The sequence below is a fragment of the Bos taurus genome, chromosome 10 (assembly GCF_002263795.3).
Source record: "Bos taurus isolate L1 Dominette 01449 registration number 42190680 breed Hereford chromosome 10, ARS-UCD2.0, whole genome shotgun sequence".
Taxonomy (NCBI): Eukaryota; Metazoa; Chordata; class Mammalia; order Artiodactyla; family Bovidae; genus Bos; species Bos taurus.
This window is the reverse complement of record NC_037337.1, coordinates 69,746,801-69,763,131: the sequence shown is the minus strand read 5'-3', so window position 1 is coordinate 69,763,131 and position 16,331 is coordinate 69,746,801. Positions and strand designations below refer to the sequence as shown.

The 16,331-nt window shown below is 38.9% G+C and overlaps 1 protein-coding gene and 1 non-coding gene across 2 annotated transcripts in view; one reads left to right on the top strand and one right to left on the bottom strand.

Moving 5' to 3' along the window:
* Positions 1–16,331, top strand: part of LOC132346385 (WAS/WASL-interacting protein family member 3-like) — a 40,149-nt gene that overhangs the window by 5,556 nt on the left and 18,262 nt on the right. The window lies entirely within an intron of this gene.
* On the bottom strand, positions 14,907–14,978 carry TRNAC-ACA (transfer RNA cysteine (anticodon ACA)). The gene has a single exon. It is a non-coding gene; the product is annotated as a tRNA-Cys (tRNA).

Here is a 16,331-nt window from a genome sequence, read left to right as displayed (position 1 = left end):
TCTTTTCTTTGTTACCCGTGTTGTTGCTGTTCAGTCACTAAGTCATGTGTGACTTTTTCACAACCCCGTGGACTACAGCATGCCAGGCTTCCTTCCCAGTCCTTCACTAACTCCTGGAGTTTGCTCAAACTTATGTCCATTGAGTCGGTGATGCCATCCCACCATCTCATACTCTGTAGCCCTCTTCTCCTCCTGCCCTCCATCTTGCCCAGCATAAGGGTCTTTCCCAGTGACCTTGCTCTTCACATCGAGTAGCCAAAGTGTTGGAGCTTCAGCTTTATCATCAGTTCTTCTAATGAATATTCAGGGTTTTTTACTCATGTTTTTGAGTAATATGCTGATATGATAATAGCATTATTTTAGGCAAAGAAATAGAATTAGTTCTAGTTATCTAATTCTTTAGGCATATCTGCCTATTTTGACACTCTGAAAAGACAACTATCACTACGAGCAATGACTGCATAGGAAGGAATGGTCTTAGAGCAGGGGAAGTCTAGAGTGATACTTCTCTATCTGAATAATTGGTATTTTCATTGCTTGGTAATATACTGTGTTGCAGTAGTCACTTTTTTTTTTTCCTTACTCTTGTCTTTGCTCTTTTTTGAACAATGAAGGGACACACCTTAGTTTTTAGAAGCAAAAAACTCCTCATTAAATAAGTTAAAATAACCAACAGCATTTTCAAAATAACGTCCTAAAGCAGCTTCCTGAAATTAGCTTAGAAGGAGATAAGTTCCTTTGTAATTCTTTCTAACAGTAAGACATTTTCCTCTTATTGCCAAGGTTTATAGGGGAGACCTAGCTGTGTTCCTACCTGAAACATAGCTGTGGGAATGAAGATATGAATAATGGAGAGATGCTTTAAGTTCCCTTAACTCACACATACTGAATAATTGAAATATTTGTATAGTTTTATTTTATGTGCCATGTGGTTCTTAATCCTACTAATCCTATCTATTATACATAAAGCCATAAATATGAGTGTCCTTAGCTTTGTTTTGGAGAAGGCAGTGGCACCACACTCCAGTACTCTTGCCTGGAAAATCCCATGGGCAGAGGAGCCTGGTAGGCTGCATGCAGTCCATGGGGTCGCAAAGAGTCGGACACGACTGAGCAACTTCACTTTCACTTCTTACTTTCATGCATTGGAGAAGGAAATGGCAACCCACTCCAGTGTTCTTGCCTGGAGAATCCCAGGGACGGGGGAGCCTGGTGGGCTGCCGTCTATGGGGTCACACAGAGTCGGACACGACTGAAGTGACTTAGCAGCAGCAGCAGCAGTAGCTTTGTTTTATCTTAGATGAAAGAAAAAAAAAGGCATACATCAAATTTGAGGGCTATAGAATTTAATCAAAAGATGGATATTAGTATATTGTTTTACCACATGTAATCCTAGAACACTGTGAGATTCACAGGTGAAATGCTTTCGTTAACAATTTGATTCTTCCCTTTGAACTTGTGGGAGAGGGGGGCAAATGTTGACAGTCTATTCTTTGACCATCTTTCCATTTGATAACAGTGGTTGGCAATCCCAATTATAAGCACAGATTTTGTTTGTAGAACTGAGGCCCCAGAAAAACATGAGGAACCAGAGAGTTACTATGGTCAAACGGTCCCCATTTCCATTATTTTCAACCTCACTCTAATTTTCATAACCTGCACAAAGACACAGACAGGCTGATTCATATATTTCTATTTGAACTGGGGAGAATTATGTATTTGTACCTACATATTAATGGCAACCCACTCCAGTATTCTTGCCTGGAGAATCCCATGGATGGAGCAGCCTGGTAGGCTACAGTCCATGGGATCGCCAAGAGTCGGACATGACTGAGCGACTTCACTCACTCACTCACATTAAAGCCATCATGAGAAATGCTGGGCTGGAAGAAGCACAAGCTGGAATCAAGATTTCCAGGAGAAATATCAATAACCTCAGATACGCACATGACACCACCCTTATGGCAGAAAGTGAAGAAGAACTAAAGAGCCTCTTGATGAAAGTGAAAGAGGAGAGTGAAAAAGTTGGCTTAAAGCTCAACATTCAGAAAACTAAGATCATGGCATCTGGTCCCATCACTTCATGGGAAATAGATGAGGAAACAGTGGAAACAGTGGCAGACTTTATTTTTGGGGGCTCCAAAATCACTGAAGATGGTAATTGCAGCCATGAAATTAAAAGACGCTTACTCCTTGGAAGGAAACTGATGACCAACCTAGATAGCATATTCAAAAGCAGAGATATTACTTTGCCAACAAAGGTCTGTCTATTCAAGGCTATGGTTTTTCCAGTGGTCATGTATGGATGTGAGAGGTGGACTGTGAAGAAAGCTGACCGTCGAAGAATTGATGGTTTTGAACTGTGGTATTGGAGAAGACTCTTGAGAGTCCCTTGGACTGCAAGGAGATCCAACCAGTCCATCCTAAAGGAGACCAGTCCTGGGTGTTCATTGGAAGGACTGATGTTGAGGCTGAAACTCCAGTACTTTGGCCACCTCATGTGAAGAGTTGACTCATTGGAAAAGACTCTGATGCTGGGAGGGATTGGGGGCAGGAGGAAAAGGGGATGACAGAGGATGAGATGGCTGGATGGCATCACCAACTCGATGCACATGAGTTTGGGTGAACTCCAGGAGTTGGTGATGGACAGAGAGGCCTGGCGTGCTGCAATTCATGGGGTCGCAAAGAGTTGGACACGACTGAGCAACTGAACTGAACTGAACTGATTAAAGCCATTGAAAACTCTCGGTTTTCAGTTTAGCTATACTCTCAGCACAGCATTTGAGAATTATTTTACATATCTTCCAGGCTTACTTCATCCAAAAGCGACTATCCTTGACCACTACAGTGCTCAAAGTTTATAAAAATGTGCTCCATCTGGAGACCCATCCTTTACATCACAGTGAAACTGCTAATGTGGAATAAATACATAGCCACTGTCTCCAATTCAGGTGCAAGTTTGCTCTTCAACTGGTTGACTTCCACCTCAGCCCTTCCACTAACCCCTTTCTGGCAAAGGTAACCCATTATGTCCCAAAGGCTAAACCCAATGAACTTTTCTTTTCGACTCTCATTTCACTTCATTTCTCCATGTTGTTTGATTCTGATGTACTCTACCAAGAGCTCTTCCCTTGGCTTCTGCCATACCACTCTCCTTTGCTCTCTTTCTCTGAACACTACTTCTGTTTTTCTTGATGATCGTGGTCTATAATCATAACAGTAGTAGCTAGCATTTATTGTGGGCCTACCCCATACCAAGTGTGTTATGAGCAGTAGCCATTCAGTTTTCTCAATAACCCTATGAAGTATAAATAGACCAGAATTGGGTTGTCAGTCTACGTCTGTGTTAATCACTGGAAAGAGCCTAGGTTTACTTTGACATCAATTAGGTCTATTTGAGGCTGAGAGTGAGATGAGCTTCTCCTGATATATGTGGGTTGGAGGGTAGGAGGGAGGCATAAAGAAATGTCTATAATTAAAGTGGGTTCAAATCCTGACTCTGCCACTTACTAGCTGTGTAGTCTTGGACAGCTTAATGTCTCTGGACTTCTGATTCCTCTCATTGAACATGGATAATATATTACATGCCTCATAGAATTTGGGAAGGGTTGCTGCTGCTGCTGCTGCTGCTAAGTCGCTTCAGTTGTGTCTGACTCTGTGCGATCCCCATAGACCCAGTCCCTGGGATTCTCCAGGCAAGAACACTGGAGTGGGTTGCCATTTCCTTCTCCAATGCATGAAAGTGAAAAATGAATTAATATATGCAAAGTGTTAGATGAGTATAATACAAAGCACATAATAAGCCCTCTGTAACGTTTAGCCAATCTTCCATCCCACCCCTCCCTCCTCAGCACTTCTCCCACTGCTGTCCTAGTAATTAATGCAAACTGATTATGTCAGTCTCCCGCTTAAACCTCTTCAGTGACTCTCCACTGCCTAATAATCGAATCCAAATTTTGGTCGGGTGCTTTGGCCACAAATAACAGAAATCAAGCTCAATCTAGCTTTTAAATAAGTAAGTGAATTTTATCATGTAAAAGAAATCAGAGGTAGGGTGAAGTTCAGGGTTAGTTTGTTCAGTGATATTATTGAAAATACAGGTTTTTCCCTCTCTCCTGCTGTTCAGAATGTCAGCTCCATCCTAAAGCTAGTTAGAAGAGGCATTAGGTCATCTCAGGGACTGAGTCTGTGAAAGAAGTCCAGGAAAGGTAACTTACTTTGTAGACTTTGTTTGAATATTGCATTAAAACACAAACTTATGTGAAATAAAATGCTTGTTTTGTTACTTTTTTTTTTTTTTTCCAAATGAGGAAGTATAGAAATGATCAAGGCATTGAAAAGCTAGACTTAGAAAGCACAAAAGCATAATGCTAAGAAGAGTGTCTCAGTGCTCACTGGGGTGAGTAGATCTCTAGTCTTAATATATTTTGGCTTATTACTCATCTTAATATGTTTACAAGACTGTGAAACCTAAAATGCAGTCATCGTAAGGATATAAAAAGAATATAGTGACCAAGACATTTGTAATGTTATTGATGGATTTATACACTGTAATGGAAATCTCTGAGCAATCTCACAGCTGCTCCTCAGAGTTCCCAGAGGAGAAAGCTTTGAAGTTCAGGGAGTGGCTAATGGGTTCTTTGATCTTCTTAGTCTTTTTGCACTTCAGGGAGCTTTGGAGGAGGGCAGTTTTGCTTATCACTGGACCTATTGTTAAAGCAAAGGAAAAAGGAACTTCCTAGATGTATTGAGATAGGTAGTGCAGGTGAGGGATTTTCCCAGACGGGCAGTCTAAACTGCTGCTTATGCCTGACTATTTTCAAGAGGTAATTCTGTGCAAGTTAGCCTCTTGCCTAATCCACTTCAAGTAACTATACACTTAGTTGATTGCGTCTAGCCTATCCTTTAATCTTGCTTTAAAATGTCATTTTATTTGTGCTTAACCTAATAATATGTGCATTAATTTACTTTCCAAGTAAACATTCTTTAATAAAATTGCTTTCCCTTGAGAAATATGAAAAATTTTGAACATAAAGATATTTGAGAAGTCAAATTTAAGATTATAATTTTGTAATATCTTTTCATAACATCTGTATTAAAGGTCATTGCCTTATTAAATCTACCCAGTATCAAATATTTTAAAGTATATCTGTGATACATGAAAAATATTCATGCTGACCCTTTAGTCTTAAAACCAATTTTGAAATAACAGCCTACACATAAATAAATTTATTTTATTATAGAGATTTTTGATAACCCTTAGTGTTTTGATAGAAGTAATACATGCTTATTCTGAGAGAAATCCTGAAAAGTATAAGGAGGAGAAGTATTTTACATGTGATGACCCTCAGAAATCATCACAATTTAGATTTCAATGTATTTCCTTTCAAATTTTTATTATGTAAATACAATATAACCTATGTAAATTTCTTTTTGTGTAAGAGAAATTAGCTTATTCTGTACAAATAGTTTATGTACTTTGTAAAGAAACTTAATATTATATCTTCCCCATGTCTTTAAAGACTATGTATAACTATTTTACAAATCATAATTTGCTCCTCTATAGTTGAATGAAGAGATCTCTTTTTCTTAATAATTAGAACGAATTGGCCAATGTATCAGAGTGTGTTTTTTCCCATGAAGTGGAATGAACATCGCTCAGTCATGTCCGACTCCTTGCGACCCCATGGCCTATACAGTCCATGGAGTTCTGTAGGCCTGAATACTGGAGGGGGTAGTCTTTCGCTTCTCCAGGGGATCTTCCCAACCCAGGAATCGAACCCAGGTTTCCATCATTGCAGGTGGATTCTTTACCAGCTGAGCCACAGGGGCTTGAAAATTTAATTTGAAAAATCTCTTAAAGTTCACGTGCACATACACATGTATCTGTTAAGTGAGGACAAGACGCAGGACAAGTGCTGAGTGAAGCACTCCCAGCATCCTCAGGCCCACCACCATTACCTGTGTCCTCTTTAGTTTGATATGCACTTGCATCAGTTAGAGTACCTCTTTAAAGAAAGTCTGAACAAGTTGAATGTAATTAGGCTATTTCACTTATTCATCCACTTATTCATTCATTCAGTAAATATTTATCGTTCCTTGCTTATCGTTCTTTAGTTTGATATGCACTTGCATCAGTTAGAGTACCTCTTTAAGGAAAGTCTGAACAAGTTGAATGTAATTAGGCTATTTCACTTATTCATCCACTTATTCATTCATTCAGTAAATATTTATCGTTCCTTGCTTAGGTATTATAGTATCGAAGTGAACAGGGCAGACTCAGCCCTGGCCCTCACAGAGCCTGCAGTCCAGATGAGAGGGACAGTTAAACCAGAGAATTTAATAATGTATGGAAAGGACTTTGACAGAGAAAGCAGTCATTATAATAGGAGCACATAGTGGAGACAGCCAAGTTTTCCCACTGAAAGCAACATTTAACCAAAGACTTGAAAAGTAAGCAGGAGGTAACTATGCAATAGAGACCGGCTGGGTCCAACCTGAGAGAACACCTGAGAAAAAGCTTAGTGAAAGTCAGAATGCCTGGAACATGGAGTGGAAGTGGAAGAGGAGGTGAGAGATGTAAGCCCAAGACAGATGATAAAGGGCCTTGTCAGCCACCATAAGGAGTTTAGAGTTTATCCTTAGAGGCACTGGGAATCTGTTGAAGGTTTGCTCTTTAAAAAGATCACTCTCGCTGCAGCCTGGAAAACTGTTGCAGGGCTGCAGGTGGGAAGACCAGGTCTTTAGCTTCAGTCTAGCTGAGAAGGTCCTACATGAAGCCTGGAGGTAAAATACTGTAGCTATCCTTCTTTTCATTCATCCACTCATCACATTTAGCCTGTGACCCTTTTCAACCAACCTAGCCAGGTAGTGCTAGTGGTAAAGAGCCTGCCTGCCAATGCAGGAAACATGAGAGAAGCAGGTTCAATCCCTGGGTCAGGAAGATCCCTTGGAGGAGAGCATGGCAACCCACTCCAGTATTCATGCCTGGAGAATCTCATGGACAGAGGAGCCTGCCGAGCTATAGTCCATAGGGTCACAAAGAGTCAGACATGACTGAAGCAACTTAGCACACAGCACTATTTAGCACTTAATAAGTGATTGTTGTTTTGTTTGCTCTTTCATGTGTTTGGAGAAGGAATTCATCACCAGGCTCTATTTCTCTTTTCTTTCAAAGGATGAAGTGTTAGGAGAGAAAGTATCCATCCTAAGAACTTTTCCCACTCTTGTAGTGATCTAGGGACCCCTCCACTCTTCTTCAATGGTTCAACTGGCTACATCCTGTGCTAGTTGCTGAAGTCTTGGTTTTCTTTAGAAAAGCTTTCTGAGCTTATATAGAAAGCTCCGAAAATTCCTGATCTATATAAAGAAGGCAGTACATCATTCTGCTGATATTTGGAACATAGGGACTTTCCCCATTATAACAGTAATATAGTATTCAACATAATAACATGGTAAAATACAAAAAAGTGAAAAAATATAGAAAAAGCTACCATAGTGCTACCCTCAAATGACAACCACCATTATTAATAATATTTTAAGGAATTTCATTCTAGCCTTTCTTTAGTTTCGGAAGAACAGCTTTTAGATCATTGTGATACACACACACGTATGTATATCCTGAATTTTTAAAACTTAACATTGTAACAAAAAGTTATTTTAAATATTGCATTAAATTTTAATTGTTGCAAAAAATTCCTCTGTGTCATTATCAGATCAGATCAGATCAGATCAGTCACTCAGTCATGTCCGACTCTTTGTGACCCCATGAATCGCAGCATGCCAGGCCTCCCTGTCCATCACCATCTTCTGGAGTTCACTCAAACTCATGTCCATCGAGTCGGTGATGCCATCCAGCCATCTCATCCTCTGTCGCCCCCTTCTCCTCCTGCCCCCAATCCCTCCCAGCATCAAAGTCTTTTCCAATGAGTCAACTCTTCCCATGAGGTGGCCAAAATACTGGAGTTTCAGCTTCAGCATCAATCCTTCCAAAGAACACCCAGGGCTGATCTCCTTTAGAATGGACTGGTTGGATCTCCTTGCAGTCCAAGGGACTCTCAAGAGTCTTCTCCAACACCACAGTTCAAAAGCATCAGTTCTTCGGTGCTCAGCTTTCTTCAGAGTCCAACTCTTACATCCATACATGACCACTGGAAAAACCATAGCCTTGACTAGACGGACCTTTGTTGGCAAATTAATGTCCCTCCTTTTCAATATGCTATCTAGATTGGTCATAACTTTTCTTCCAAGGATATTCCACTCTAATTCAACACACAGCCATGTTTGTGTGTGCTTAGGCATTCAGTTGTGTCCAACTCTTTGTGACCCTATGGACTGTAGTCCACCAGGCTCCTCTGTCCATGGGGCTTCTCCAGGCACAAATTCTGGAGTGGGTTGCATGCCCTCTTCCAGGGGATCTTCTGAACCCTGGGATCAAACCCACATCTCCCCCGTTGCAGGCGGATTCTTTACCATCTGAGCCACCATGGAGGCCCAAGAATACTGGAGTGGGTAGCCTATCCCTTCTCCAGGGGATCTTCCCAACCCAGGAATTGAACTGGGATGTCCTGCATTGTAGGAAGATTCTTTACCAGCTGAGCCACCAGGGTAGCCCACGTGTTAGCACTCCCAATAATACTATGATAAGTGTTACAGGCATTAAATTTTGGGGGTACTTGAGTTTGTGCTTTTGAGCCCAATTCCTAGGAGCAAACCCGATAAACATTTTTTAACTTATGCTACCAATTTGACTTAACAAACAAGGAGTGTACCAAATTTACATTTCAACACATAAAAGTATTTGTTAATTAAGTAACTTTTAAAAGAAAATTGCTAACATACAAGGAAAAATTTTTCAAAATAATTAAAAATCATAATAGTGCTTTTATGTACCCGTAATAGCTAAGTATCTAAAAGGAGAAACTGACTGTGACGATATTGTGCCAGACCTATACAAATTGGTTGCATTTTCCATAACTTGGTAAAGTGGGTAGTTAATATCAGAGTTTTAGAATTTCTTGACATAATTCTAAATTTTTCTTTATATAATTAATTCTGCTTAACTCTACTTTTTCTCAACTTTAGGCCATAGTACTTTTTAGATTAATTCAGAGATTTAAAGGAATAGAATGTACCACACACCATAGCATAACATTAATTTCTAATCTATATGGTTTCGAACATACAGCTTTGACGTTCATTTAATACTCAGTTAATTTTAGATTGAAAAGTTACAAGTCGAATATTAAATTGATAAAAAATGATAATGACTTAACTAGAGAAAACACAAGAGGGCAATCTTGTACAACAATAAAATGTGTTTGCATAAGACAGAAGAAATAATTCAACATTTTTAATTGTGATTTTTTCCAATAGACATTTGAAATCTTGTCAATATGTATTATCTTTTTATTAAGTGATGGAAGTGTGGCTTTGAAAAGAAATTTAGTGTCAGCAGCCATGTAATAAATTCTGCATGTATTTCAAGTCTATTTGTTAATCCTGAAAAGAAGTGAATCTGTTTTCCATTGTTGGAACCTTATGGCCTGGTTTCAGTTGATAAGAAAGCAAGGAAATAGATCTACTATAAAAGAAACACTGAAAGTATTTTGTCCTGAATTCACTCTTTATATATATATATATATATATTTGTGTCTCAAAATGGGAATTGTTTAGTTTTTTCTGATATTTTTCGATTAGTAATGTGATCCATTAAATCTCATTGAAAAGGCTACTTTTAAAAATGAAAAAAATTAATGAATTGCTAAAGGCAGGACTTTGTCTAATGATTAAATTTGAAAACATGTATGGCCTTTTACGAATTTTAATTTTCTGACACTTAAATAGGACTGTAACTTTGGTTAACTCACTACACCCTAAAAATTAAGGGCATGAGAAAATAAGAGGTTTAAGGCAGTTGCATGCAATTTTGTAGGAGCTAATTCTCAGAGATCTTAGTTTCATCTGTAAAACAAACACAGAGATAGTATCTGTGGTGCTCTTACTTCTCATAGCCCATGGACCTTCTCCACCCAAACTAATTTAGTGTTTAGAATGCCAAATGGGATTTAAAAAAAAGGGGGGAGGATAGAAATAGGTATTTTTCTGAGCATACTGGTGGGAGCAAGCCTTCAGAATTCTGTGGTCAAGTACCTGGTACTTAGAAATATAATATAACAATAGTTAATCAAATCATGTGAAATTTGAATCCTTAGTTTCTGCCACATATTAGCTGTGTGACTTTGGGCAAGTTTTTAACCTCTCTGTGCCTTATTTTCCTTTTCTGTATAATGCAATTATAACGGTACGCAGTATTTGGTACAAAGTAAACTTTATGTATTTGCTGTTATGCAAGGGTGCCTAGGAAAATGTCTAATGGAAATAAGTGATATCATACAGTATTTGGTTTTCTCTGTCTTGTTTCACTTTGCATAATGTCCAAGTCCATCCATGTTGCCATAAATAGCAAAATTTTAGTTCTTTTTTATGGCTGAGTGGTATTCCGTTCTATTTAGTACCACATCTTCTTTATCCATTCACCTGTTGATGGACACTTAGGTTGCTTCCACATCTTGACAATTGCAAATAATGCTGCTATGAACTTGAGGTACATGTATCTTTAGGAATTAGTGGTTTTGGTTTTTTGGATGTATACTGGGGAGTGGAACTGCTGGGTCATATGGTAGCTCTATTTTTAGTTTTTTTTTTTTTTTAGAAACCTCCATACTGTTCTCCATAGTGGCTGTACCAATTTACATACTCACCAACAGGGTACAAAGGTTCCCTTTTTTCCACATTCTGGCCAACATTTGTTATTTGTGTTCTTTTTGATGATAGCCATTCTAAAAGGTGTGAGGTGGTATCTCACTGTGGCTTTGATTTGCATTTCCTTGATGATCAGCAATGTTGAACATCTTTTCATGTGCCTCTTGGCCATCTGCATATCCTCTTTGGAAAATATTTATTCATTTCTTCTGCCCACATTTTAATTGGACTTGTTTATTTATTTATTTTTTTGATGCTGAGTTGTATGAGATGTTTATAAATGTTGGATATTAACCCCTTATCAGTCATATCATTTGCAAATATTTTCTCCCATTTAGTTGGTTGTCTTATCATTTTGTCAATACTGTCTTTGCTGTTTAGTTTAATTTTAATTAAGTTAAAATTTAATTTTAAGTTTAATTAGGTCCCATTTACTCATTTATTTCTTAAAATATTAAGGAAAAACAGATTATTACTTATATTTGATTCGTAAATATTGCCTCTTCTTTTTTCATCCATGAGATAAATACAAACCTTGGAAAAGATCCACAGTGGAAAAACTGATCTTGTTTATATCTGTCTCCTGTGTCTCACTGCAAGGTTTTCAGGCCAGGAACTGTGTCTGCCTAATCTTTATAGCCTCGGAATGTAACACAATACTTGGCACAAAATAAATGCTCAATAAATGCTTGTTCATTATTATTTATTCAACTGAGAAGTATTTATTATCTTCAGTTGGTGGAATATGGTCCCAAGATGTACATCATAGACTGTAACACATTGTTGGTATAATACATGAGCCTGTCCTAAGACATATAATCATGTATAAATCCATTCTCTGTATATATTTTCAGTTCGGTTCAGTTCAGTCACTCAGTCGTGTCTGACTCTTTGTGACCCCATGAACTGCAGCACTCCAGGCCTCCCTGTCCATCACCAACTCCCGGAGTCCACCCAAACCCATGTCCATTGAGTCAGTGATGCCATCCAATCATCTCATCCTCTGTCATCCCCTTCTCCTCCTGTCCTCAATCTTTCCCAGCATCAGGGTCTTTTCAAATGAGTCAGCTCTTTGTATCAAGTGGCCAAAATATTGGAGTTTCAGCTTCAACCTCAGTCCTTCCAATGAACACCCAGGACTGATCTCCTTTAGGATGGACTGGTTGAATCTCCTTGCAGTCCAAGGGACTCTCAAGAGTCTTCTCCAACACCACAGTTCAAAATATATTTTAGTATAGAATAAATTCTGGATAGATACTCATCAAATTGTTACCTTGATGTTTGGCTGGTATAAATAAGAATATTTATTTTTGTCTTTATTTTCTAATTTTTTTAGTAATTATGTTTTGCTTTTGTAAAAAAATTGTGAAACATTTTGAATGTCTGATTCTAAAATAGGTACTTATGTGCACTTCCAAATTATAAATTTTAACAGGTATAAAATTAAAGTTAATTAAATCATATTAGATGAATCATTTATTTAAGCAAAATGAGTCTGATATCACCAAATAGTATTTTATGTACATATTTATTTAAAAAATTTTTTTAACTTGTGCCTAGAGAAAAAATTTTAATTCTGAGGTATTTTATGTATATATTTAATACTCTAGAGTATTTCTAAGAAAATGTTTAAAATTGAAAATAATTATATAATAAAACTTACAATAGTTCCAAAAGAGTATAAAGTGATTTTCCTCTGAGACTTCCAGTCTTTTTTCCCAAAGACAACTACAATTGTTGGTTTCTTACATACCATTACAAAAATCATCAGATGATACATAAGCATATGTATGTATCTATACATTCTTATGAGATGGTTGGATAGCATCACTGACTCAGTGGACATGAGATTGAGCAAACTCCGGGCAGTTAAGGACAGAGAAGCCTGGCGTGCTACATTCCATGGGGTTGCAAAGAGTTGGACAATTCTTAGTGACTGAACAACAACAATGTACATTCTTATAGAGAAATAGAAGCACCCTATATTTAGCATGGTATATTTTTATTTACTTTCTCATGATAATATGTATTAGAGATCATTTCCTACCATCTCATGTAGTTCTACTCCATTCTTACTCTGGACTACTTAATAATCCATTTTATGGGTGAACAGTAATTTGTTCAAATTACTCTCAAAAATTGTACTAATTTGTAGCCTCACTAATCATGTATGAGAATTCAGGTCTTGTTAAATCCATGCCAACATAGTATATTATCAAACTTGGGTCTTTTACTTATCCGATTGGTGGAAAACAGTAACTTGTTTTAACTGGGAATCTTTGAATTAGGAGTAATATGATATCTTTCCAAGTTTTTCATATTTTTTGTATTTTGTTCTGAGGATTGCCTGTTACTATCTAGTCCTCATTTTTCCATTGTATTTTTTTTTTCCAAGAGCTCTTCCAGAAACAAAGTTAACAGGTGATAATAAGATATTATCTAAAAATAGTTTCTTATAAGTTGTTTGTCATTGTTATCTTTAAAAACATAGATTCCGTTCTACTTAGTTCAATAAACATCTAAGGGAAACTTTCCAAATGTAGAGGTGGAGACCCTGGTGGAGACACAAAATTAAGTGAATAAATGGATAAAGGGTTATTTCAGGGAGCTCACAATTTAATACAGAAAATATAGACAGAGAGACATGCTCTTAAAATAATATTATGAGGCTGCAGGAGAGCACAAGAGATTACTTTGAGAGATTGAAGTCAAGGAAGGTCTAATGAAGTAAATAGCCTGTGAACTGGGCTTGGAAGGATAAATGTATTGGCTTCCTACAGTCGCTGTAATAAAGTACCACAAACTGAGTGCTTTAAAACAGCAAAAATTTGGGAATTCCCTGGTGGTCCAATGGTTAGGACTTCACACTTTCACTGCCAAGGGCGTGGGTTCAGTCCCAAGGTGAAGAACTAGATCCTGTAAGCAGCATGGCCAAAAAATAAAATAAAATAGCATACATTTATTTCTCACAGTTCTGGAGACTAGATATCCAAAATTAATTATCTTTTGTTGGCAGACCCATGCTGCCTCTGAAACCTGGGATAGAATCCTTCCTTGCCTCTTCCTAGCTTCTGGTGGTGGCCAGCAATCCTTGGTGTTGCATGGCTCATGGCTGAGTCAATCCAATCTCTGCCTCTGTCTTCACCTTACCATCTTCACACTGTCTTCCCCCTGTACCTATCTGTGTCTGTATCCATACTTCCTTTTTTATAAGGAAAACAGTCATTTTGGTTTAGGACACACCCTCATGACCTCATCTTAATTTAAATTGATCATCTGTGAAGAACCTATTCAAAATAAGATTACATTCACAGGTATTCTCAACAGAGGAGAAGTGGGGGGCAGTTGGTGAAGGGTGGGTATCCTAGGAGAAGAGAATCAAATGGATAGAAACTTGTCAGTAGGATATACAGGACATGTCTAGAAAACATCAAGTACTTTGTCCAGTTTTTCAAGAGCATGTAAGAAAACTGGGAGAAGGTAAGAAAACTCTGGAAGAAAGTCTTATGCCTATTCCTTCTCCAAGGGATGGGCAACCACTGAAGCTTTCAACCAGAGAGTGCTCAGTTCAGTCACGGCTGCCTTAAGGAGACTGTGCTGTAACTGTGCAGAGAATGAATTAACTGGGGAATTGGTGAAGGCAGGATGAACAGAGAGGGAACCACTGCAGCTGCCTCAGAGAAAGTGAAAGTGAAAGTCACTCAGTCGTGTCCAACTCTTTTCGACCCCATGGACTATACAGTCTATGGAATTCTCCAGGCCAGGATACTGGAGTGGGTAGCCATTCCCTTCTCCAGGGGATCTTCCCAACCCAGGGATCAAACCCAGGTCTCCCACATTGCAGGCGGATTCTTTACTGGCTGAGCCACCAGGAAAGCCCAAGAATACTGGAGTGAGTAGCCTATCCCTTCTCCAGGGATCTTCCAGACCCAGCAATCAAACATGGGTCTCCTGCATGGCAGGTGGATTCTTTACCAGCTGAGCTATCAAGGAAGGCTCAGAGAGGTGAAGTGAAGTGAAGTCGCTCAGTTGTGTCCGACTCTTTGCGACCCCATGGACTGTAGCCTACCATGCTCCTCCATCCATGGGATTTTCCAGGCAAGAGTACTGGAGTGGATTGCCATTTCCTTCTCCAGAGGACCTTCCCAACCCAGGGATCGAACCTGGGTCTCCTGCATTGTAGGCAGACGCTTTACCGTCTGAGCCACAAGGGAAGTCCTTAGAGAAGTCGGAGAGTGAAGGATGAACTTGTAAAGACAGTGGGTTAGGGCACCTGCACTCACTCTAGGACCCTAGAAAAGGGCTGCTTGCTTGTGATTTGAACATTCCTGCAATCCAGAGGGATGTCCTAGCCCCATCAGAAAATTGCTCAAAATATACTCATCTGATGGGGTTGCTTTATGAGTGGCAGTCTTGCACTCTAACAAAGGTTACACATATGGCTTACTCTGAAAGAGGCCCCCGGGTTGTTTACGACTCTTTGGAAGGCCTTTCTTTCTGCTTTTTACTTAGCATTTTCAGAGTGACTCACCAAAACATCTTGGACCAGAAATGAAATTTGAAAAACGTCTTCTCCTCTAAGTTCTGAAGAGTTTTTTTGCACCGTTAGCATATAAAAGAGCATATAAAAGTGGGTTAATGGCTGAATTAAGCTGTGCCAGCCAGGCAGATATTGTCTGCATTTGAGGAGGAAGCGTCCACCCACTGTTTACGATTGTGCTTGTCTGCGATATGCTTGCAATTATGTAGAGGATCCAACAACAAAAGAAAATAAAAGTCACCAGAAGTAGATGAAAGGTGCCCTGGTACTCAGGAGCAGGGCGGTTGCACATTTCAAAATGTCTTGTTTTCTGCTCCATGGAGAAAAGGAGCTGAGTACGTATAAAGTGTCAGCCGTTCCCAGTGACTAAGTACTGTTCCTATTTGCAGCTGTTTCTCTTGAGATCCTCAAATATTTTTAGAATCTTCTTGGCTCTTCCCTACAGAGAAGGCTGTACTTGGCTTCACCTTTCTCTGCAACTGACTTTCAAAGTCATGTAGCCAATTGGCTTGATCCCTAGCTACTTCTGTTGTTGAAATATAACACAAGGTGCCAACACACAGGTAGTGAACAAGAAGAGTGGAACTTTTTAAGCCTGAGCATGGGTTAGCCTCAGTGCCCAGTGTTGCAAGTAGCTGGCCAGAATTCAGAAGGCTACCATCTAACAAGGAGGAAACCTTGAAAAAGCAACTTAAATTTGATCCAGATCCCAGTGCTAATACTTGTTTTGTTCTGCATGCTGTGTCAGACTGTTCTGCTGTGCGTCTATCTGTACACACTGTAGCCGATGCATATGCTCAAGGTGTGCAGGAGGCCAAAAACAATTGCCCAGATAGACAAAGTGAAGGCAGTAGGCTGAGTTCTAACTGCTAGCATAGCATTTATAATTACTGTGATCCTGTAGTAAAGCTGAATTCAAGACAAAAACTACGCTAAAAATGTTTGTATCAAGATTAGTGACTCTTGATTATTATACAATGTCTTAATGCAGTGTTACAGATTCCAACCTCAAATGTATTCATTGCCC